The 24,850-nt window shown below is 37.8% G+C and overlaps 1 protein-coding gene across 4 annotated transcripts in view; it reads right to left on the reverse strand.

Moving 5' to 3' along the window:
• RHOBTB1 (Rho related BTB domain containing 1) overlaps positions 1–24,850 on the reverse strand; it is a 113,425-nt gene that overhangs the window by 60,925 nt on the left and 27,650 nt on the right. The gene's annotated exons all lie outside the window — the stretch shown is intronic.

The following is a 24,850-nucleotide window of genomic DNA, read 5'->3' on the forward strand; positions in this document are numbered from 1 at the left end:
GCAACTGGGGAATGATGGTATCAATGTGTTCAGCTACCTTACAAATTTATTCATTCAAAAAACCTTCACTGAGGAGGCTGTGTACCAAGGGCTGGAGATGCAAAGACGGCAACAATGGGTCCTTAGTCCTCAGGGAGTTCTCAGGTAATAGGCTCTGAGGTATTGAAGTGCTGGGGAAAAGGGAGCCATATTTTATATCTCTTTTTGCCATATCCCTCAAGAAATAGAACATCGGGAAAATTCCTAAAACAAACAAACCCCTCTGTCCCTCGGTTTCTTCCAGGAAACCATCTTTTGTTTCCCAGATGGAATACTTACTTTCCCTTCCCAGGCTCCCCAGATGAGTTTTAGTCCATTGAATATTCCTACTCTTCCCCGCAAGTTTATATTCCCTTCAGAGTTAAAGCCTTGCCTGGTGCTCTCTGAATCCCTCAGAGACTCCAGAACAGAGTGAAATTCAATATTTTTACAAGAAAAGGTATTAAGGGCGATCTGCTTTGTTTAAGCCATCCTCATTGAACTGTCTTTGGAAGTGGAGTTATCAGTCCCTAATCTTTGACACCTGGAAGAAAAGATAGTAAAACGTCAAGTACAGGGGTCCATTCTAAGAACTTCCAGATAGATACATGAGAGGGTGATTGTTTACGTGTCACAAAACTGTCTTCCCTTACTCTATTTAAAAGTGATGGTGTTTTGACAGGGTTAATCAATATACATTCTCTTCAGGAACACATTTCTTACAAAAAGTTTATGAACTCTGTTCACTCCTAGTAATCATTCCTCTTTATTGCAAGCTATTTCTTCTCAAACTACCCTGGGAGCAAACAAATAGGGTAGAAACTCCAAAGAAATGGGAATCAACATGTATCGCAGCCATCATATGTGGCAGGCAGTGGGCTAGGAGGTTTAAAACATATTTCCTCAATCTTTACAACTGGTGGGGTAGATGCTATTATTAGCATAACGATTGTGTAGAGGAGGCAATTGAGGCATGCAGAAGTAAGCAGTTTTCTGAGGTTCTGACAGTGGCATTTGCACCTGGGTCAGCCTGTGCAGAGGCCTTATTTTATCACTAACCTGCTTTTTGACATCCTGCTTTTCCTCAGTTTCTTTCATTTTCTCAGTTATAAATTTAAAAAAGTTAAGTGGCATGCTTAAGCGAGGCAGGTAGTGGGACCAGGAAGACACATATACAGGGACCCCAATAATCAGGCTACCATTCAGATGTTGCCCACCACATCCAGGGGACACTGAGGCTCAGATAGGCCTTCCAAAGGATACTTGTACTACAGGAGTGAAGAACAAACAGTCATCATGGAATTGTCCAGTTGGATGCCTAAATCGGAGGGAAACTGACCAGAAATACTTTCCGGAAAAGGAATTGGTATAAGTGGTAATTTAGATATGGCAGAGGAAAAGTCACTGTTTTAACAAGGCCTTCCGAACTAGGGCAGTAATCTGAGGAAAAGATTGCCACAGTGGTAATATGTAGCTCCCAAATTTTACACGGGAAATCCCCAATTCTGGAAAAGTTGGAGAAACTGCAGCAAGGAGTACAAGCTCTATTTTGCCAATAAGAAAGGAGAGAACAGGAATAATAGCAAATGATCTCCAGATCACTGCCATGAATTTATACCCGTTCTTGTTATTACTACAAAATAATCGACATTTGTATGCTACAGTTATTGCTTGCTAATAAAAACAATACTATTTGCTTTTAATAAATATAAAATTGGTATTTTGGCTTAATTAAACCAACACTGTTTGTTTAAACACTTTTAGGATTATATTACACAAAGGTGGGTATAAAAACTTTTGACTACCTTTAATGATGATAAATGTTTACCAAAGGTATAGGATTAAAAAAAATTCCCATAATCAAGATAGAGAACTGTTCCATTAACACAAAAGCACTTCATCATGCTACCTCTTTGTATTTTTATTCCCCCACCAACCATTCATCTGTTCTCCATCTCTAGAGTTTTGTCATTTTGAGACTTATATTAATGGAAATATACAATATATAATGTTTTGAGATTGATTTTTTTTTTTTACTAAGCATAATGCCCTTGAGGTTCATCCAGGATGTTTCATGTATCAGTAGTTCATTCCTTTTTACTGCTAAGTAAATTTCTCTTGTACCAGAGGATGTCCATCCATTTACCCATTGAAGGACACATGAGTAATTTCCAGTATTTTGCTATTACGAGTAACACTTCTGTAAATGTTTGTATACAGGTATTTGTGTGAGCATAAGTTTTTATTGCTTTGGGATGAATGCCCAAGAATGCAATTGCTGGGTCATATGCTAAGAAACTGTCAAACTATGTTCCAGAGTGGCTGTACCATTTTACATTCCCACCAGTAATGTAGGAGAGATTTAGTTTCTTCCCATTCTCACTGGCATTTGGTATTATCATTTTTTCCCCTTAATTTCAATTGTTCAATAGGTTTGTAGGGGTTTTAATTTGCATTTCTCTAATTGCTAATGATGTTGAACATCTTTTCACATGATTATTCGCCATCCATATCTCTGCTAAAACATCTATTCATGTCTCTGGCCTGTGTTATAATGGGATTGTTTATTTTTTTATTATTGAGTTTTGAGAGGTTTTTCAAAAATAAGTTCATTAGAAATTTCAAATTGCAGATTAAATATTAATACTACCTCAAGATAACTCCATTTTTAATTCCATCACTGAAGTTCAACCTTTCTGTTGCCATCAGTGTTATAGAGAATATTCTCAGGTGCTTAGGTAAAGCATACTCAAATACTTACATAAAACTCCTATAGATAGGGTCTTTCCGGTATTAGTTTATAAACTTGCATTTTCCTGGTGGGTAATCAACACTCAGATAACAGTTAACACGTGGCGGCAGCCCCAGGAGTCGAGGTCGGGCCTCTGCGCAGGTGCAGGCGCCTCACGCAGCCGCCAGCGCGCTCGTGACTCGGGCACTGCAGCAACGTTCTCCTGAGAAGAAGCCCGCTTTGCGCAGTCCATCTCTTCCTCCTTGGATTCCGTCATGGGCTATTCAGAGGATATTATCCTAGGTGGTGAGTGCAGGTGTTACAGAGAATTTCATGGACAAGTACTACTAGGGTTTGAAGACATAGAAGAGAATAAGCTCACCCTTGCACCTGTTTTTAAGACTAGAGGTGTCTGGTAGCAAGATATCGAAAAGCAGCCGTTGGAGCGGATTCTGGGACTTAACCTAGCAGGTGTCACAAGGGCCAACAATTTTAACGGTACTCTAAAGATGAAGTGGCTGGTGACATAGTCGACATGCCGGCTCACAGTTTTGGGTTTTCTGGTTTTCCAAGAAACATTTCTGCACTACAGAGCAGAATAAGGCCTCTGGGCACTGAACTTAAACGGTGGTTTAGTGGCGACTTCCTCGTACAGAGCATCTTGCACGCCAGCTTTCCAGAAGAACTGGATGGAGCACAGCTCCCACTCCCACGCAGAGGTCTGCACAGCGCAGGTCCCCCACTAAGGCTGGGTGCGGCTCGAGCAAATGGTGACAGAAAGGTAAGACTGAACCTATTCTGGGGCTTCTCATTTATGCTAAGTATTGAAGTATCAAAAAGAAAGTGACCTGACCCTCCTGGGACCTCTGTTTCTCCAGAAACACTCTCTTGTATTCAGGAACTCTAGTACCTTCCGCCAGAGCTTCTCTCAGCTCTTAAGACTATTCTGAGGCGGGAGGATGTCCGACATTCCATCTGGGGCCCCTTCCCCAGCTTTCATGTGGTTGATATAGCAACAACATGGAATAACGGACCATCATGAACCCTTTCTGTTCCAAATACCACAGGCAGGCTTTGCATGAACCTTTGTTAATAGATCTTTCAGTTGGGTAAGAGTGAAAACCCTTCAGCCCAAGTGTCTCAGCTGTGTGGGGTTTTGACTACTTAGGAATTTATCTCAGGTGTTACTCAAACCAGCTCTTTGAGATCTCTGAAGCGCCTATGTTCTGTCCACTGTTCTGGGGTAATTGAATTATTCTTGGCTGTGGAATCAACTGAAAGAGATATTCTTTACCTAAAAATTAAAAGTGGTCTTGGGTTTGTAGTCAAGTTATCACTGTCCATTCTGATATAGCTTCTAGGAGAAGTTTTTAAAAAGATGTTTAAAATAATTTATCTTAAAAAATATATTTCAATGGTGCTTATAATGTATGTATAGATGAATACATGAATAATCAGGCTAAACTAATGGATCCAATCCTAGAATTTCCATGATTATCCATTTAAAGATAGCAGCATTAAATACTGTGTGCTCTTTAGTTATTAATTAGTTCTATGGAGGCAAAATGCTTTTTACATTGGAGTTCCTTTTTACTGAGCACCGATGGATATAGGCTATGAACTGGAAATAGATAAAAAGGTATCCTTTCCTTAGAGCATGTGAAATATATTTGTGCAAGTTTGCATAAAATCCTTTCTGCATGGATTCATTCATTAGGTTTTCTGTTGGGGTGGGGAAAGTTTTGTAAAAATGTGATTTTGCAAGCTCCGCAATTCTAACTACATTCCTCTTCCTGTCAAAATCTCTTACCAAGATGGTGTTCCACTAGTCCAGCTTAGCATGTGTAAAATGGTAGCAAACAGCGTTTATGGTCATCTGTCTGGCTTTGTTTAATATGGCATCCCTAATTGGAAAACGTGTGTCACAACAGTCTAATGCACAGTGTGTATCTTTGATGTTTTTAAAGTAAAAATATTCTATACTGGGAAAAAATCTGCATGTGAGAGGGAAATGTGTTTCACAAATGAGCTACGATCCTAATATTTGCAAAATGCTAGACTTCAACTTCACCTAATTGAAAATAAATGACAAGATTTATGTGTCGTAGCATGTTTAAGGCTATTTTGCCTGACCAAATGTTTCATATAAAAAACACAAACCTGTGTTTCTCTTCATGAAACAAGTGAAAACAACCAACCAACTCACATGAAGAGAGCATAGAGTAGTGGAAAGCACAGGAAAATGGGATTGTATTTTGGCTATCCCACTAACTAGCCATGTAATTCTGTGCTGCCATGTTTCCTCGAAAACAAGACTTAGCCGGACCATTAGCTCTAATGCGTCTTTGGAGCAAAAATTAATATAAGACTGGGTCTTATTTTACTATAATATGAGACCGTGTCTTATATAATATAAGACTGGGTCTTTAATATAATATAATACCCAGTCTTATATTAATTTTTGCTCCAAAAGATGCATTAGAGCTGATTGTCCGGCTAGGTTTTATTTTCGGGGAAACAGGGTAGTTCCTTAATCCATAGCATCTCAAAGTTCCATATATAAAATGAGGACAAGAATAATAACTTTCTAAGAAATTGTTAAGAGGACTAAATGGAATGATGTTTGTGGAAAATAAGTCTTGTGAAATGTGAAGCTTTATACACACTAATGAATGTAAAAATGGACTCATTATGAGGCCACTTAAAAACACTGCATCACAAGGTGTTATTTGATTTGAGAGTCCCAAAGATCAATCATATAGGACCTATATCATACCTGCAACTCATCCCCCATATGCTGACTCTAAGCATTATACATAATAGCCTCCATCAAATTTTATCTATAAAAATGTTTAGTGTTTGAGATGAGGTTTTTGCTCTGCCAGTGGCTTGCAATTTCTGCATTTTCTCCCATCTATAGAAGTGGGCTACACTACATGCAGAAACTAGAAAAATAAATGGACTGCACTCACACACACACACACACACAAAGCTCATTTCAGAAAAATAATTACATCTATGTTCATATCATGTTTTTCTGCTTACCAAACAGCTCTAATATACACGTCACTTAACCTTCATGATAACCTTGGTAAATATTATCTCAAATATGAGGGATGGGGAAATGAAGTTTCCCAGAGGGTAAGTGACTTGCTTTCTGTTAGCAGAGGGGGCCCAGAATTCTACTTAACCCAGAATTCTAACCCTGATCTTCTGATCATGTATAAGTAAATATTCTGAAGTAATTTAAGGCACAGTACAGTAACTCATGTGTAGGTACCACTTCAAAAGTAGTACAAATTTTTTTAGAAACTCCCATGTCCTGGAAGGAGGCCTACCAGTCAGTCCCCAGAAAACTCAATTGTAAGGCTTTTCCTTAATTGATATCACTCTTCCTTTCATAATGGTTCCTTATCTAAAAGCACAGAGCACCTGATTTAAGAACATCTGATACAATGCACACTGTTGTAGTCTCTCCTTAGCTCTGTAAATATTTATATTTACCTTAATATTTCACATGACCTCTAATTTACCACTTGGTGAACTCCCCTGTATGGACAAGTAGTTGACTGCATCACAAGTGAGTGATAAAAGCAGTTAAACAGGTTAGATTAATATTGAAGGAACATAATCCCTTAGATTGTGAACATCAGCTGATGACTCCTACTTCCCATCACAGCACCAGTCTCAGAGGAAACTGAAGTTTTGGTGAAAGACATGGAAGTGTCATTGTGTTTTCATCCCCACAGTGCCTTGAACAGCAGGATGGGCAAGAAAGCCCATAGGAAATGGTGTGAATAATGGCAAATGATAAAACCGTCACAAGACACCTTCGTTATAACTTCTTCTAGTTGCTCCTGTGTATAGGCCATTTATGTGGCTTACGACAAAACTGCAATTTTAAGGTAAAACTAGGCTTCATGATTGTATTTGTTCCACTGTAATCACTGCCAATATTACACTGACCATCCATGAAAAGGCACTTTGAGATCACGAAAATGTGTTGCAAAGATTAAAGTGTAATAACCAGGTAAGGTACTTAGTGTGCATGGATAATAGTAATAAACACCAAGATCACCACCTGACTTAATCTCTAAGTGTACTAGTTAATATTGAGTAAGCACCCACAATGTGTGGGACAGGATGCTAAATGCTTTCACTCTCACATTAACTCATCACAATGAGTACTGGCAAGTACCACTTGAGGAAGCGGAGGACCAGAAAGGTCAACTCACTTGCCAGAGCTCAAATGTCTGTTTAAATATTATTTGTAGGGAACTCCTCCATAGGGAAGGATTCTACTTAGCACTTGATATTTACCACTCCTTGTTCATTCGGTTAAACTAATGCTGATTACAATACATGCTATCACATTGTATAATTGGAAAACTGATGGGTTATGGCTCCTCTTAAATTCTGATATCAGACTCAGATATACTTTATATTTCAGAAACCTCAGGTAAGTGAAAGGTCAAGGAGAATTGAAGAGAGCTCATTTTTATGAGATGACAACTTCAGGATTCTCAGGTCCTTGACAAGCTGGTTAACTAACACTTGTGGGTCATTTGTCTCTGAGTGATATCACCTCACCACTACCATGTCACAGAAAACTAATAATGTATGGAAAAATGTACAATGCAATTTCTAATTCAGCCCTTGATATTTCCTTAAGAAATTAAATTATTGCTCCACTTCCTAACGAAACAAGTGGTATACTACAATGGTTTCACCTTGGGCCAGCAATGTCAGGTGGATGAGATAAGAGGGGAAGGGTATTCAGAAAAAAATAACCCATTTTAACAGCTGATGTGATTCTGAAGTATGATATAAATATGCATATATGGGTAAGGCAGGGACTTGGGCTCCTAGTGAGTGTATCATTCCCAATTACTCAAAGAATATTCTTCAGTGCTTAAATATCCACATTTATCTATAAGGGAACAAGCTAGACACATATGAGCCCATTCGTTCAAAAGGGATGCTTCTTTCTTTTTAATTCTTGGTCAATCCGAATCCTTGTTGAAGACCCTGGGTCCCTCACTCCTTTCTCTAAGTTACATGGCATCTGAAGGGGCAACGGTATTTGTGTGAGATGGATATTAAATATGACACTGAATAAAAAGCTGTACCTAAGTGACTTTTTCTTAGCAGTGTTCAATACTCCAATCCAAACAGTACCTATTTTTAATAGTAAAGGTGATATAATGTCTACTGTGAATATAAATACTTCTTCCGCTTTCTATATAAAGGAACCTATCACAGCTGTTGATTTCATGAGGAGTGCTGCTTGTCCCGTGTGAATATTGCTGGGCTTGGTGTTTCTTCTCAATAACACATTTGAGGTGGCTAATGGATTAAAAAAAGCATATATATCCTGAACAATAGTTTATAAATAGAAGCACATAGGCACACAAAAGGCAGTCTGGCATTCTCTTTAAATCTGTACTCTTGAATAGTATACATTAATTAAGACACTGGAAAATACTGACGTTCCTTCCGAAGGATAAACGAAATATTAACTTATATCCAGTATAATTTAAATTTGTTTTAATGTGTTTTATTTTATTGTGATTTCATTAATTAAAATGGTAAAGTTACCTAACTCTATAATTTAAAACACCAGTGCATCACTTTTTTTTTGAAATTGGTATTTTCTGGCTCTACCAAATATGGTGAACAACAATAAAGTCAGCCTGGTTGTAAGTCTAGAGTCTAGACCATTGGTTTAAGAGTTAGGTAATGAGATCCTCAAGACTGACTTATCAACTCCTTGGGGGGAAATTTCCTCAGGCAAATCAAGTCACTTCCCTTTAGGGTTCAGTTTGCTCATCTGTAAAATGAAAGCACTGAGACCAGAATAAAAAAGTATATTTCAGTCTAGAGTTCCAGAGGGATTATACTATTTATGTTGAAATTATTATAAAAAGACCAAAGATACAGGGGTCCCAAAAAGCGCTTCACAGTTTTGTTACTGTGAAAGATTCAAAAAACACATTCAATAAGTATCAAATGAATTCCTTCCATGTACTTATTACTATGCGTAAAATAAGCTGAGTTTCATTAATTACTTACCACTGGCTTCCATTTGGCTTGGGGTTAGGGTTGCCAGATAAAGTACAGAACACCCAGTTACATTCAAATGTCCCATGTAATATTTGGGACATAGTTATATTAAAAAATGTTCATTGTTTTTCTGAAATTCAAATGTACTGGGTATCCTGTATTTTTATTTGCTAAATCTGGCAACCTGGTTGGAAAGGGTCAGGAGAGGGAAGAAAAATTGGATGGAAGGAAAGCAGGAAAAAAGCATCTTTGGAATTATTAAATAGTGAATTTTCTCAATAGAAAAATATAAATTAGTCAAATACCATTTCCCAAAATATATTGTGTGGGACCAGTCCTGGGTGAAACTCTGTTAATAAAGGGGGATCCTCCTTTATTTATTCATAAATGGTCAAGTAAGTTTGGGAAATACTTTGTTGTTTTAATCCTCTTCTTAAAGTTATGTTTCGTATTGAAAGATTACTCAGGGCATGTCTATGTGAAAGGAAATTATGCATTTATAAGAAGGAAATAGTGTTGGTTGAGCTGCCCTTATTTATTTGACTAAGTAACTAACCCTTGTCTGTGATCTTAGAATACTCATCAATAATCCACAGTGTTCCACTGAACACACTTTGTGAACATCAGAGTAAATAATACAGAAATGGTGTACTGATGGATCAGTGACTTCAGACAACTTAACATGGAGGCTTTGTTCTGATTGGATAGCCATGTGGGTCTTTGCGGTCAATTATTCAAGGAGTAGTTGCCACGGATAATTGCCAGCTATCCCAAACCACAGGTAATTGCCAGCTATCATTACATAGCACAAATACATTCATTTAAATTGCCAGTCCAGTACATACCAGCAATGCTGATTATAAAATACTGTAATTAGTTAGACTAGCATAGAAGCAGTGACCTAGTATTAGAAAGCATAGTCTTAGTCTGAATTTGTGGTCTATAACTTGTCAGTGGTAGACTCAATAGAGTCCAGTGTTTGACGCAAAGGAAACATGAACCCATATGTGCACCACACTTGTTTGTTGTTTGAAAAAGAACGTCACTATTTTGAAAATTAAGTGTGTGCTAACATGGTTGATGAGGTATTTTTTATTTAAACATGTTATTAAATTCATAACAGTTTTTAGCCAGCCACTAATTTTCTCCATGAACAATAATGAGTTGTCATGTGGGATTCTACAGAAGTTTTACAGTTGGGCCTCATTTTGTAATAAGCTGGTAATACGCTTCTGAGTGACATTAACTGTTCCCAGACAATTTTGTGCAGTGTAACCACTACTGTCTTAGGAGTCAACTCCCATTCCTTCCTTCTACTAGCCTCAAAACCAACCCGGATCAAATACTGATTGATACTGAGAATGCTAAAAGGCAGGTCCCAAGTAAGTGTGTGTGTGTGTGTGTGTGTGTGTGTGTGTGTTTGGGGAGGAACCCAATGTTTTGGGATAATTGCAGATTTAGTGGTCTACTTCTGAATGACAGAAAGAGTTCAAGTGTTGTTAATAATTTGTCCAATGGTAACAACAATAACAATATTTACTGTTTATGGCTAACACCTTGCTTTGCATGCTTTGTGTCATTTAATCCTCATGGCAGCCTCATGAGGTAGTTATATTCTCCATGGTATAGATAAGGAAGCTGAGGTATTAGAGAGGTTAAGTCACTTGTGCAGTATTCCATTCTTAGGAAGAGGAGGTCAAGGACTACCATTCTAAGTCTAAATTCAAACCCATGTTCATAATCACCATACAATACTGCTGCAAAGTGGAGGGACTCACTGCGAGCAGACACCACTTGTGAGTATACTCTCTGTGCTTTGACAAAACAGACACAGACCCCACTCTTAATTGGGTTAAAAAATCAGTAATTAGGTCCTCAGAACATGTGGTTAAAAGACTCTGTACAGGGAACAAAAGGGCTAATGCTAAACTAAAGGCGGAGGAAAAGTCAAGCACCTCTAAAGGAAGAAGTCGCAGGGAACTTGACTTGATTCTACTTTTATAGGCATAAGGTTGAAGCCTGAAAACATTTAGTTTTGAGCACAGTGTGTTATAAAGAATGCAAATGCAGTCCTAAGTTTTCTGAAAAAATATCCAATATAGAAATGTTAAGCTCTCATTTCTTTTAGAAACTAAAGTTTCTCAGCTGGCCCTCTCACAAAAGAAACTAAGCTGGTTAGAGTTTTTAAAGAGATTGGGACCTTGATATTGCAGAGGAGCTCATATTTTTTTTCTTTTTATTTGATCAGTAAACATACCTGGATCTATAAGGCAAAATATGAATTACATCATTGTGTAGAAATGTATTTTCAAATGTTTTTGTTTAGGAAAATCACAAAATATCAATCATAAAGTACATCTTCAACAGAGAGGACAGAGTAGGAGTTTAAAAAAAAAAAAAAAGACTCGAATTTTACAATTCATATGGAAACATCATCACCATGGTAGAATGTTACATCGGTGGCCCCCAATGAATCAGGCCTCCCAGAGTTCCTGCCTGTGGGTGGTCCTTCCTTGGAGAGACTGGCGGTACGACTTGCTTTAGCCAATACAATGTGGTTGAAGAAAAGCTGTACCAGGTCTGGCCCACGCCTTAAGAAGGCCTGGCAGTTTTTGCTATGCGCTCTGGAGGAAGCCACCAACTATGTAAGAAGTGGACTCTGCTGAGACTGTCATTCTTAAGTCTGGGTAGGTTAGGATTCTAACATGGAGAGACCCTGTGGATGAGAAGCCAAGCCTCAGACAACAGCCTCAGCTGAGCTCCCAGCTGACAGCCAGCACTAACTTGCCAACCAGATAAGTGAATCCATCTTGGAAATGGATGCACCAGTCCCAGCTGAACCACCCCAAGCTGATGGCATGTGGAACAGATGGGCTGTCTCCACAGAGCCCTGCCTAAGTAGTAGAATTGGGAGCAAATAAGTGAAATGGTTGTCGTTTTAAGCCTCCGCGTTTTGGGTTAATTTGTTATACAGCAATACATAAACGTAATTATACTAGATCTTTTCTATTCATTCGTTTTATAAAATGCTAATAACTTTACCATCTTCCCTTTACCACAATTTTGTATAGGCGGAAGCATTCATTCTTTCAATAAATGTTCGCCAAGTACTCCTGATGGGTGCTGTTGGACCCTAGATACCCAAAGATGAGAAAGAGACTCAGAAGAGCTCTCAGTCTAACAGAGGAGACAGAAATACTCACACACAAGATCTGTCTTGTGTGCTAGAACATTGTGTGACTAGCGCAATGGCAGTACAGATCAACTCATTTTGATGGTGTCTGGGGAGGGAGTCTGAATCTTCCAGGAAACGTACTAGAAGGGACATAATTTGTGTTGAGCCTCAAGGGGTGAAAGGAATTCTCTCAGGTGGAGAAAGAGAGGCATGAAGGAAGTCATTCTGTGGTGAAGGAGAGCATTAGCAAAGTTCTGACAGTAGAAAAGCATACAATAGTTTTAAGTAACTCAAAGTGGTCTTGTATGGCCATGTACAAGGTGAGGTAACAGAGATGATCCAGCTGCCCAAGCAGACAGAAGCCTTGAATGCCATTTTCATGAATTTGGCTTGAGGGCAAGGTGAAGCCATCTGAATGATTTTTAAAAATTGTACCTAAATGAAATGTAATTTACCTACAGTACAATGTCTAACATCTTATGTTCAGTGACTTTTTTTTTTTTTTTAAGTTCAGTGACTTTTAATATATGTAACTACCTTTGTGACCACCACCTGGATCACGATGACGCTAGTATAACACCCACGACAAAACCTGACAAGGACATCCTGAGCATAGACCCACATATCCTGAACAAAGAGTCACAAATAAAAATACTATTCGCAAATCTTGCAATCTAATACCTCAAGGCGAGTGATTAGGAAGGCAAAGTTGGTTTAACATTTAAAAATCAATAGCATAAATCACTGTATTAGTAGAATAGAAAACCATATAATTATCTCAATAGATAAAGATAAAGCGATTGATAAAATTCAATACCCATTCATGATAAAAACCAAAACAAAATCATTTATCTGAGTGTGTAAAGCAAGGTGAAGGCATGACCAGATCAGTGCTGTTTAGTATAGAAGACTCTTTATGAAGCAGTGACAGTTCTTGGACTAGGGAGCTACAGTATGACATTCTCTGGGAAAAGTTTCCAGAGATATGGGAGAAAGTAAAATCCACAGAAATCCAACACTACCATTTGAGGAACTAGGCCAAACGCTGACTGCCAAGTGAGCAACAGGTTCATTCCAGACCTCTTTAAGAGCTACGCAGATAAGCAAGGACTTGGGGTCCATTAAAAATGTGATTGCTCTATGCATCACAGGCAGCAGTGATAATGGACATTGCTTACATGTCTCCAGCTGCTTTATGCTGAAATGGAAATGAAACAAGATAAAAAGTTGAATAGCTTAGGCCTATGGTGATGGCTCATGGCAGTAAAGATAACAGGTAGAAACCTGAGCTCTGGTTTTGTCTGGGCACACAACTATCCAGCTGTGTGTGTGCCCTTTGGAAAGACAGGTTATCCCTCTGAGCTTGTTTCTGTATTTACGAAATAAGTGGATTAGAAGAGATGGGCCTTGGAATGAGTCAGACCTGGGTTTCAATCCCGGCTCTATTCTTTACCACCGATGGGACCAGTGCTTTATTTTCTACATCTGTACAGTGGAAAGAAACCTCAAAGTGTTTCTCTGAGATTAAATAAGATCATGTAAGTGGAATGTTGAACACATTCACTGCACATATTGAACACTCAATAAAGGTAGATGTGATTAATGTTTTTAAGAATTAGCTAAGGCTCTAAAATGCCATAACGATAAGCTGTAGACTGGAAATACTAATTTGTTCTGACATGGAGATTGGTAGGTGTTGTGGAAAGCTTTGAAATTCGGCATACCCTGCCTGTCATCACAGGTGGTACTATAAGAAGCTTGATAATTTTAGCAGGAAGGAAAACAGAAGGGTAGATATTCCTTCATGATTTAATTTTGGTAATGTACCAATGATTTCATTACCATGTGCAAAAAAATCTATGATGACATTTCTCATACTCTGATAAGTACTAAGTGAAAATTTTAATTAAATGATGTGTCCATAGAATTTCCATAGAATGTAATTAATGTGACAGCCAGAGCCCCCTATTGATTACGCTGGTAAATTTAATCAAATAGTAAGTTTATCTAAATAATCCAACAGAGTCTGACGTCTACAGTCAGACATGTGGTTTTTGCCAGTTGTAAATAAGCTGCTCACACGAACAAAGTACACCCTTAGAGAACTGGAAATTTAATCATCAGCATTTGCAACATAACATATTGTATCAGATAAATGACTGCTTTTTCCGAAAGTCATATTTATAGTATAGACTTTGAACATTTGGTTCCACCGAATATTTAAACTGGAAATACTCACAAGAGAGGTTTAAGTGATAGTAATTTTGTGTCATGCCCCCACTAGCGAACGCTTTCTTGTTTGTGGGGAATCATAGCCCAAGTCACAAAGAACTTGTAAGGACTGCAGTTGGATTGCGTCTTCTGTGGCCTTTTGTGCAGCACTGGCAGTGTGCCTACCCCCACGGGCCTGGGTCCTTCGGTGCCTGTGGCTGCTCCTCCATTGCTTCCCACATCTAATACTTAGGAAGCTGTCATTACCCCTTCAGGAAGATGCCGTGTCATGGTCATGTTCACAGGGCTGAGAGCAGGATTGTGGAGTCTTTCTAAAACTTCTTCCCCTAGTTCTTCCTTATTTATTAACTTGAGCTTGGGTTTCTGGGTAGGGGAGTAATAACTCTGTCCTGTATTCAAAGAGTGAAGTGTGCTTTGACACAGCCATCTTTTTCTTCTACCCTTCAACCAACCAAAGGAAGAAAGGTAGGGTGGCCTTCATTCTCAGAGTGCCCTGGGGTTTCCTGGTTACTTCAGTAGGTCTTCAGTGATGTTCAAAAGAGACTGCCCTGCCTTGCCAATTATACTCAAAACAGAGAGCTCACACCCCCATTGGGAGCATGTAGAAAACCTTGTATCCGATGAAAACACACAACGGTGAGGCAAAAGCCAGCACAGCCATGGGGCAGTTATAAAATAAAAAAATAAAAAAATTAGGGGAGTGAAAGCCCATTGTAGAATAAAGGCACAGTCTAGAGATGCACTGGAGAGAAAGTGCATTTCCGGCGGGCAGTGTGGCTTTGGAGCTAGACACACCTGGATCAGAACTCTGGCTCTACTGCTCACGTGTGTACTCAGTGACTCTGGATGCATTATTTAGTTGCACGGGGGCTCTGCTTCCTCCTCTCCAAAACAAAGACCTGTACATTGAGTACATTGCCTGGTAATGTACATAATGATAGCACCATTGTGCATATGTTCCATCAACACACAAGTGGCTGCTTTGTATAATAAAATGAAAGCAATGATGTGGTAAATACAGCCTCACTAGCATGTTGGGTAGATATAGACTAGGAGTGAGGAGACCTTCTCTGAGACGGATTTTGGCACTTTTCAAGCTATGGGACCTTGGGGAACTCCCCGAGGCTCTCTAATTCTTAGAAATATCTGGAATGGGCTTAACTACACCCACCTAGGATCAGTGTTGCCGTGTGTGGAAGTGCTTTTACAAGCTATGCATTCTAAGTGAGATAGGTTATTATTCTATTAATATGTTATTTCAATGCTATGTAGTGATTGCTTGTGATGTTTTTTTAAGAAACTGGCCATTTTCCTGCCCCTTTATTATAGATCCATTGGTAGGACTGTCATGAGTGGAAACTTTCAAAATGAGCCGCGTGATGAAAAATTCCTGCTGATAATAAAGGTTATATGCAGTTAGTGGTCTGTAGTTCTTTGTTGGAACCAACATTAAAATCATCTCATTATCTGTGACCTCCAATATAACTCTTCCCAACAGAAAAAGAGAAACTTTCCTACAAAAGATAATATATCCAAATGTACACAATTGTTATATTTTCCTTTTAAATATAGCTTGCAGAAATGGCAGAGGGATGATTAATATTTGACAGTAGCCATTTTATAGGCTCATCTCAAACTGCAAATGCAAAATAAAGTCAGGAGTCCAAATTGACTCTTATACTTACTCTTTCAACAAACATTTTTTTTTCTTTTTCTTTTTTTTTGTTGTTGTTGCCTTTTAGGGGGAATTTCAATACCTTCAGGAAGGAGCACATTAGATGGTGTTTTTTTTCTTCCCCTCATAAAATGTCTTGTGTAAATGTCTAGGTCTTTTTCAAACAGTCATAATTTCCTGTTTTAAAGACGTTTTCGACTTGACAAGCACTTAGAAGCTTATCTGTCCTTTGATAAAGTCTAAAGATGATTTACTGAAGCCCTGGAACTAACAGTGGGCTTATTCCTATCTGGGCAAATAGGAAAAAAAAATAAAAAAATGCTAGTTTGAAAAAGCCAACTGTAACAGTTTTCTTCCCTTCCTAGATTGGTCCTGGCTTTATAAATATTAATTTGCACCCTGGCAATACTGATTCTGCTACTTTAATTCTTTAAAGCAATGTCACTTAAAATATCCACCAGTTTCAACATACTTAAACAAGCATGTCATTCCTAATCTAGAGTAAGACAGTCATAAATGATTACCAGCCATATTGTTAGGACTGAAAGTCCATTTTCTAACATCCCAATAAAATCTTGATTGTAGTGCAGACCACGGCTACAGATATGATGGGCAGAATTCCCCCAGGGAGTACTGCAAATATGTATCATTTCCAGCCCACGCCATCTGCATAAACAAGCAATCACATCAAAAAAACCGTACCATTTGGTTTGACCAAAAGTTATCGCAGCAATGTGTTCTCAGAGCCACTCATGTATATATCCTCTGCTGCATACAGAAAACCCAAATGGCTCAGCAAATATTGACTGAATTATAATTCTGACATCATTAATCTTTTCCTTCACATATTTGAGGTTTGCGTCTTTCCCCCAATTTCACAAGATAAAAATGAATAAAGAAGTTTAATCAGCAAATAATCCAAATACCATAAAAGAGATCCCAGAAGATAAATTCACAGGTATTATAAGAGGCTTTTAGGGCAGCTTTACAAAATAACCAAAACGCTCTTTTGAAAATTGCACCCTTTGCATAAAAATGTGTGTGAGCAGAATAAAATATTTAAATAGCAACATTAACTAAAAAAAGAAAACCTCAGCATTAGAAAAGCACACATTTCCTATTTAGGAAGCTTCCTGTGGTTTGTCATCATCTTTAAAATATAAAGTTATGTGTTCTGTTGCAGCGGGACGAGGATTTCGGACCTGTGGGCCTCCAAAAGAAATCCACGACATTTGTAAAAGGAGTAAAGGTTTTCGTTACGTTGCTACCAACATTTGCAACTAGTTGGAAACATCCTTACATTGAGCAATTTAGTATCACTTTCTTAATTATAAGCTCCCTGCAGTAGTTTCTTTGTTCCTCACATTACCAAACGTGCCTTGGAATAGAATGGTTCTTATACATTAGGTAACTAGTGAATGACTAAGTGAATAAATTAATAGGGATTCAGTAATACTTTGGATTGTTTCAAACCAACTAAAGGAAAAAAAAACCTGATTTATTTTGCCTTGACACATCTTATCTTTTCCCAGCTGTCTCACATCATTTTCTACTTCAAAATGCATGAAAAATGAGTGAAAAGAACCTAACTAGGGTGTGTGTGTGTGTGTGTGTGTGTGTGTGTGTGTGTGTGTATCTGTGTATTAAGGGATACACACAAACATAAAATATAATTTTCATATAATGTTCTTTCAAGCTCTGTAAAAATATACTTCATGCAATGTTCTTTTCTAATATTTAGTAATTTTGCTAGTTAGGTACTCAGTAATAAACACACCATTGCCAACTTGTTTATGGAACACACGTCTGTGAGAAATGGTAAGGGGACTGGAGTGAAGGTTGACTCCAGAGAGGACTCAAAGTTGACGGAAAATCCTTTCCTGTGTTTTGGGCCACCACTGCCCTCTAGGGGACACATGGCAAATAAGCAAAGTCTCTCAAGCTTCTGCCAGAAATTTGACAAGACTTTGGAAAATTATCTGGTCTATCCAACTTCTATTAAGAAAGACAAACACTAATTAAAATTACTTCAGGGTTAGCTGTATAATACTACAAAAATATTTTTTTAAATAAATTTTATTGGGGAATATTGGGGGACAGTGTGTTTCTCCAGGGCCCATCAGCTCCAAGTCGTTGTCCTTCACTCTACTTGTGGAGGGCGCAGCTCAGCTCCAAGTCCAATTGCAGTTTTCAATCTTTAGTTGCAGGGGGCGCAGCCCCATGCAGGAATTGAACCGGCCACCTTGTTGTTAAGAGCTTGTGCTCTAACCAACTGAGCCATCTGGTTGCCCCCTCCAAAAATCTTTATATTGCAAACTTTTCTAGGGTCACCTAATTTAGACTCTCAGCAGAAAAAGTTCTTTGTTTTGTTTATCCTAATGTTCCTGCAGCGTTTTTCACATGTTATTTCTTGTCCTATTAAGGAACAGCTGCTTCCTATGACTAATATGTTAGTCACTGTTTAATACTTTCAGGTTTTAGCTTTTAATGTTCCAGAAACCAGAAACCCCAGCTTCGTCAGTCTTTCTTTATAAAGTCAATTTGTACAGAGGAAAATATACAAACATTTCCAAAGCTGCCAAATTGTTATTTAGTTTTGGACAAAGAAGCTTTACTAATTTGAAGATCAACTTGTGATTTTTTCCACAGTAGATTCAATTTAAAATACCCTTAGGTCATTCAATCTTCTTTTTTATATATGAAACTTGAAAAATTAGGATAATATCTATTGTACTCCTACTGTATAGGGAGAAATTAATTTGCTCTTTCATTTCTAAAATTTTAAAGGAGAATTTAAATTATTAACACTAAAATGAAGTTTCTGGAAGTAAATATTCTACCTTAAGAGAAAATTTCATGACTTTAGAGTGATATTATGGAAGAGTTACTTATAAAATCTCTATTTGTTTATTTAACATTTGCTGAGTATTCCATTACTCATAAGATACTACATTAGCGTTCCAGGTGTTCAAAGAAACTTGCCATAGGTATTTCAGTGTTACATTTTGCCCTATATTTAATTTTATTCAACAAGTATTATTGAAATGCTTAGTTTTTATGTATATTATCTATTAGACGTAAGTATCTTGAAAATAGGGAATTTATTTTGCTCATCTTTGTATTACCAGTATCTTGGATGATTTAATTTCTCAAGCCTAATAGTGAGTAGTCCTATAGTTGTATGTTATTACTCTCAGTTTATAGATAAACTAAATTATCAGCAATTTATAAGCTAGCATGTAGTAGAGTTTAAACCCAAGTGTGTCTGTATCATCGATATTATGATTCCTCTATGCTATAGTGCCTAGCATAGCACTTGGCACATAGTAGGTGTTCAATAAATATTTGCAAATGAATTAATTGGTGTGCTTTTCCCAAGTAGTGTATTCTTTGCTTTCATTTTCATATATCAAGTGTTTCATAAAGTGTTTGGCATATAAGAGGTCCTCAATAATTAAGTATTGAATGAATGAATGAATGAATGAATGAATGAATAGATATCTTAGGATGTCTCTTTTGAATATTTTTCCATTACCTTAGTTCTAATTGTATATCCATAATGGTAGAATAAAATCTTAATACTAAATGAGACAAGTGTCTTATGAGCTACAGTCTTGAGAGTGGTCTCTAACAACAGTCCTGGAATTCATTTTCAGCTAACTTTAGAATCTCTGATAGGTGATGGATCTGCGTTGGTAGCAATTTCATTGTCCAAAAATTTGAGGAAATGAATAGTGGAATTGATATTGCAAAAAAATCAAATTCTAACTCACAAGGGTGAACTGGTTGTCCATGTGGCAGTAACAGAGATTTTATAGAACATAAAAATTTAATTTAAAAACTGTGATGGGGATAGGAGGTCTGGAAAATATCAGACAAAGATGGAAAATTTATGAGAACAGATTTTTAGAAGTTCAGGGAACAGATTAGAAGAATTCTATAACATGAGAATTTGAAAGGGAAAATGCCTTGGAAACATTGAGAAGTTTGCACAAATTGTAAACGTACTCCCAAACCTCTTAATATCTGTTTTCTCTGATATTAGGATTGTGAGTAAGTTCTTTGAAATGTTATCTCCGTATATATTTAACTTGTCTATAAAGTGGTTTTCAGATGATCAAAGCAATTCTGATTATATGATCATCTAAAAAATTAAACAAAAGTTACTTTAAAACAAGCAATTTCTACCACATAGCTGCACATAATTCTGATGTGAAAGGAAGTTGGAAACTATAAAAAAGAAACCACTGTGGTGGTTTTTATATAACTTTCTTTCCAGTTTCAGTGCAGCTCTGCTTCAAGTAATCCATTTATCGCTTCATTCATTGAGTGTATGTTTCCTGAGGAACTTCTAGGCACTGGGGACACCAATGTGTTCCAGGCACTGGGGACACCGATGTGAACAAGACAAGGTCCTTGTCATCAGGGGGCTTATGTTATAGCAGGGGAGAAAGAGAGCCAGCAATTAAACGAGGCACATCTCTAATTCCAGACAGCAATGGTGCTTTTAAGAAAAATAAAGCAGGGTAAGAGGAGAGAGAGCAATGTGAAATGGTTGCTTCAGACAGGTGGTCTCAGAATCCTCCTTGAGAAGGCAGTGGATTTTCATCAGAGACTTGCATGCTATGAATTGGCTTTGAGAAGATCCAGGTGAAGAGCTACCAGGCAAGGGGATAGCAAGTATAAAGGAAAACCCCCAAATGATCTGAGATCAATTAAAGAAAAAAAAAAAAAATCTCAGGATACATGCTTTTGTTTGTCTGCTTTTTTGTTTGCTTGAACTTTTTAAGTTGAAGGTGTACAATGATCCAATAAAAGATGGACCTACAACGTAAAGGGAATGGTAACGTGGATAGATGAGAAAGAACAAAATTGTAAGACTTCTATTTTCTTTGTATATGTCACGGAGAGAATGATCTTTGGAATGGAAATGATAGACTACTATTGCTGATAGGGAAGAGAAGATGAATAGGATGCAGAGTGGAAGAGGATGCCTGCATTCTAGATGCTTTCAAGGGTTCTGGTTAGTAGGACCTGTGTCCCTGGCATCCAGTTTTTCATTCCTTAGAAATGATTGCAGTCCTGGTGCTAAGAGACAATGTTGGTGTTTTTATAATTATTTTGAGTAATCTCAATTCATTACAAGATTTATTGACACATGAGATTTGGTCACCACCTTCTACTTGTTATCTTTAGAAGCTGTTGCACCCGAAATTCCCCTGTCCTTCTGGCTGACATTTCCTGAAGGAGGCTGATGAAGGGAGAGGTGCAGATTATATTATGCTAGTGGAAGAGGGGCCAGGTCCTAAGAGAATTTGGCCCTGGAGGGAAAAATAGGAAGCAAAGGGACTCCATCCTAGGGGCACAGAGGGATGAGGCCTCCAGGGACTGGACTGGAGACCTCCCCTCTTTCTACTCCTCCGAAGCGCTGTCACCTTCCTCTGAGGTTCTTTAATGCTCGCACACTTTTCTCTCCTTTCTCCCTATATGAAACAATTCAAATATGGCTCCATCGGAGCCTCAACAAGAAAATTAGTGCCTAAACTGTCTCTGAATGTAACACAAATAATCTTTCTGGAAATCTGGGGAACGTTATTTACAACCACAGAAGATAACTTGGAAGGATGCTCAATAGGTGTGGCATGGGGCCCGGTGTGGGAGTGCCCCTTTGCGAGGACATATGCGAGTATAATTCCTATTGCAGAGTATTAAAATATGAATATAACCGCCAAAACATCAAGTTTTATGTGTTTTGATTCTTAAAAAGAGCCGGATACCTCTTACGTTTTAGACATGGCTAGGTTCTAGGGACCATAAGTAAGCTGATATTCCTGCAGCAAATGAAACCTACTGAACCACTGCTGAACATGTCTGAGGAATTGCGGAAAGCAGGAGAGATGTATATGAGCAGAGGATTGGCAAATGTGGATGCGATTTTAAAAGTGGGGAGGGAGGCAGTTTCTCTAAGCCTACCTATCAGTGAACCTCAAATCAATGAGGTAAGGCTCACACTGGGCTCCAGGTGATTCGCCAAGGAACAGATCATATAGATGACCACCATCTCCTTCTCTGAAGGCATTGCAGAGCTAACCAATGGGGGTAGTTAGCACATCTGGACTTCTACAGGATATCTGCCAAGGCATCACATAGCATCCTAGTGGCTAAGAGGAAGAAATAGGAGCTAGAAATCAAGGGTGTTGGCAACTTGTTGAATTACCATACCCAGAGGACAGCAATGAATGATCAATGGCTGTCTGGAAGGACATTTCTAATGGTGAATGCCTCAGTTCTATTATTGTCAACATTTAAAAAAAAAATCAGGCATTAGAATAAATACAAAGTATCCTAGTCAGATTTACCCATGATGCAAGTTAGGATTTCACTTAATGATTAAGTGATATGACAGAATTAGAATACACTCCCCATTCCAAATTGAAAAAAAAAAACAAAAAAAAACAAACGGATCGCATTGAACACATTTAATGATGTAACATTAATGGGAATAAAATAAATGTGAAGTTTATGAAGTTCCAAAACAAAAAGATAAAAACCCACCTATGCAGGTATAGGATGTGGTACATGTGACTTGGCTTAGATATTTAAGAAGCACTTAGGAATTTCAAGTGTCACCCTGATATAGTTACCCCAAAAGGAAATTTAGTGTTTGGAGAAAGGCAGTACTTGGAATAAGGATATTGCTAATTGTGTTTTATCCTGTGCAGGTCAGATTATACTCTCAGTTTCTAAATATTAGAATAATTGGAGCACATTCAGAGGGACTTGATAGACTAGGGCGTTGAAGGAAGGAAACCAGAAACAATGAAGAAGCGTTGGAAAGGTGCTTGTTAGTACCAAAGAGAAAGTAAACATTTCATTAGTCCAAATGTTTACTTCTAGGACCAATAAGTGGAATTTGCTGGGAGACATAGTTTGATTTAAGGACTTCCTATCAACTACAACAGTCTGATGTTGGGAGACCAAGGGATTCCTATCTTCAGCAGGGTTTCAGTGTCACTTCAGTCATCATAAAAGTGTAGGATGGGATGGTCATTCATTCACTTTAAGGCCCCTTTCAACCTTGAGGTCTTTAGTTCTAGAGTTGTTGACTAATCGTTATTGTACAATGACATTGACTTACCTTTTCTGGGTCATGTTTAGGCTGTGCTTTTAGGAGTTGTGGAAATGGAGCAATAGGGACCTTGCAATCTCTCCCTCTACCCACTGTGAAAGCCCTAGAGAGCAGACTACAGCACTTCATATTTTCCCATGTCGGTTCTTGATGACAAACTGGGGCGACTGTTTAGTTAATCCAAACAAGGCCAACTGGCTAACCCCGTCATGTGAAAACTGCATTTCTAGTGTGGTCTCCAATTCTGTGTGGTCCAGGGCTCATTCAGGGCTGTGGCTGAAGCTTGTTGTCTATCTGTGCTGTCATTCAACAGACATTATGCCATTATGATCAGTGGTCATTTGGCTGTAATAGTCAATATCAACCTTTCTGTCGGTGCTATAATAAAAAATAGGTGGTGGTCGTTGACAATTCTAATGACTCCATTGCATGAAACATGCTTCCCAGTTTTGAATACAGTGAAGTTTAGGTGATGTGAGTGATAGTCACAGTTTATACAGAGGGTGCCAAAAAAAATGTATACACATTTTAAGAAAGGAAAAAACTGTATTAAAATTGTAATACAATTCATTTGATTAATGCCATCTTTTGAGCGAACATCATACTATACGTTGCTACTGTAGTTCAATTCAATTCAACTTCGAAAAGTAATACATAGATAACATCTCTTAACATGTGTACATTTTTTTGGCTCCCCCGGTATTTGGCACAATAAAATGCTACCCTCTTTAGGTATGTAAACCCATTATTTCAACCATAACATATTCAATAGACAAGGAATATTAATAGTAACATGTTTTCTTTGCAGTGCCTTATAGCAAATATTTTCTGATTAGTACGATTCAGATCTACATTGAATATTAATTCTATATTTCATGGCTCTTGATAATTTTCTTAATTTCAATGGTGCACATTTACCTAAGGGACTAACACATTTTTGATAAAAATAGTTCACTATGAAACTTCAGAGTCATTTTTGACCCTAGCATAATTCTTTTTGCACTTACAGTACACACAATAGAAAAGCTACCAAACAACATGAATTAAATGTTTTCTAATAATACTAAGCTCAGAAAAGAGCTTACATAGCATTTTTTTCCTGCTTGCCTTACATTTATATTTGTGTCACAATACAAATAGGGCTTTTACCGTCCAAGATTAATGCTATGGTTTAGTATGTTCATTCTGTATCATCCAACCTGCAGTTGGACCAAACAACAACAAAAATAATCAACTGAATTTCGAACAACTCATTGTAAAAATATTCATGAACACTCAAAGTCAGTATCAAAAAATGTCCCAGAATACGTATATGAGTCGCTCACCATTTTTATTTTGATAAAACTTCAGAGAACTGTTGTGATGATTCAATATAAATAATATACATAAAGCTCTGTTGGAGATTAGCTCAAGGTACGAGGAGCTAGTTTTTATGGGACACTGTTATCATCGCCATTATTAGTAGTAATTGATAACACTATTAGCACCTGAATCTAGAGTCAAGCACAGCCTCCATTTGACAAACGAGAGGTCTGTTTTTCACTTTTTACCTAAATTTTTTCACTGGTTCAAAAACAGCTGATTAAAAGGTAATGAAAACTAATAACCTAATTGTGCCTCCAAGTATTGTTATTGGCTTAGTACACAAAATCAGTAGTGGTGGTTTAAATGGCAAGCGCAAGGACTGATCAATCTACTGCTAATCTTCATCAAACAGCCTTGTCAGATGTAATTTGCTCTTTGAGGACCCTGCTCAGAAGGTAGCCTCATTTGGAAGTAAAATGTCCACTGATGTTAACAAAGCTCTCCTGTTATAATAAAAACAAT

Source organism: Rhinolophus sinicus, chromosome 15 (genome assembly GCF_057876585.1).
Source record: "Rhinolophus sinicus isolate RSI-liver-muscle chromosome 15, RSI-T2T, whole genome shotgun sequence".
Lineage (NCBI taxonomy): Eukaryota > Metazoa > Chordata > Mammalia > Chiroptera > Rhinolophidae > Rhinolophus > Rhinolophus sinicus.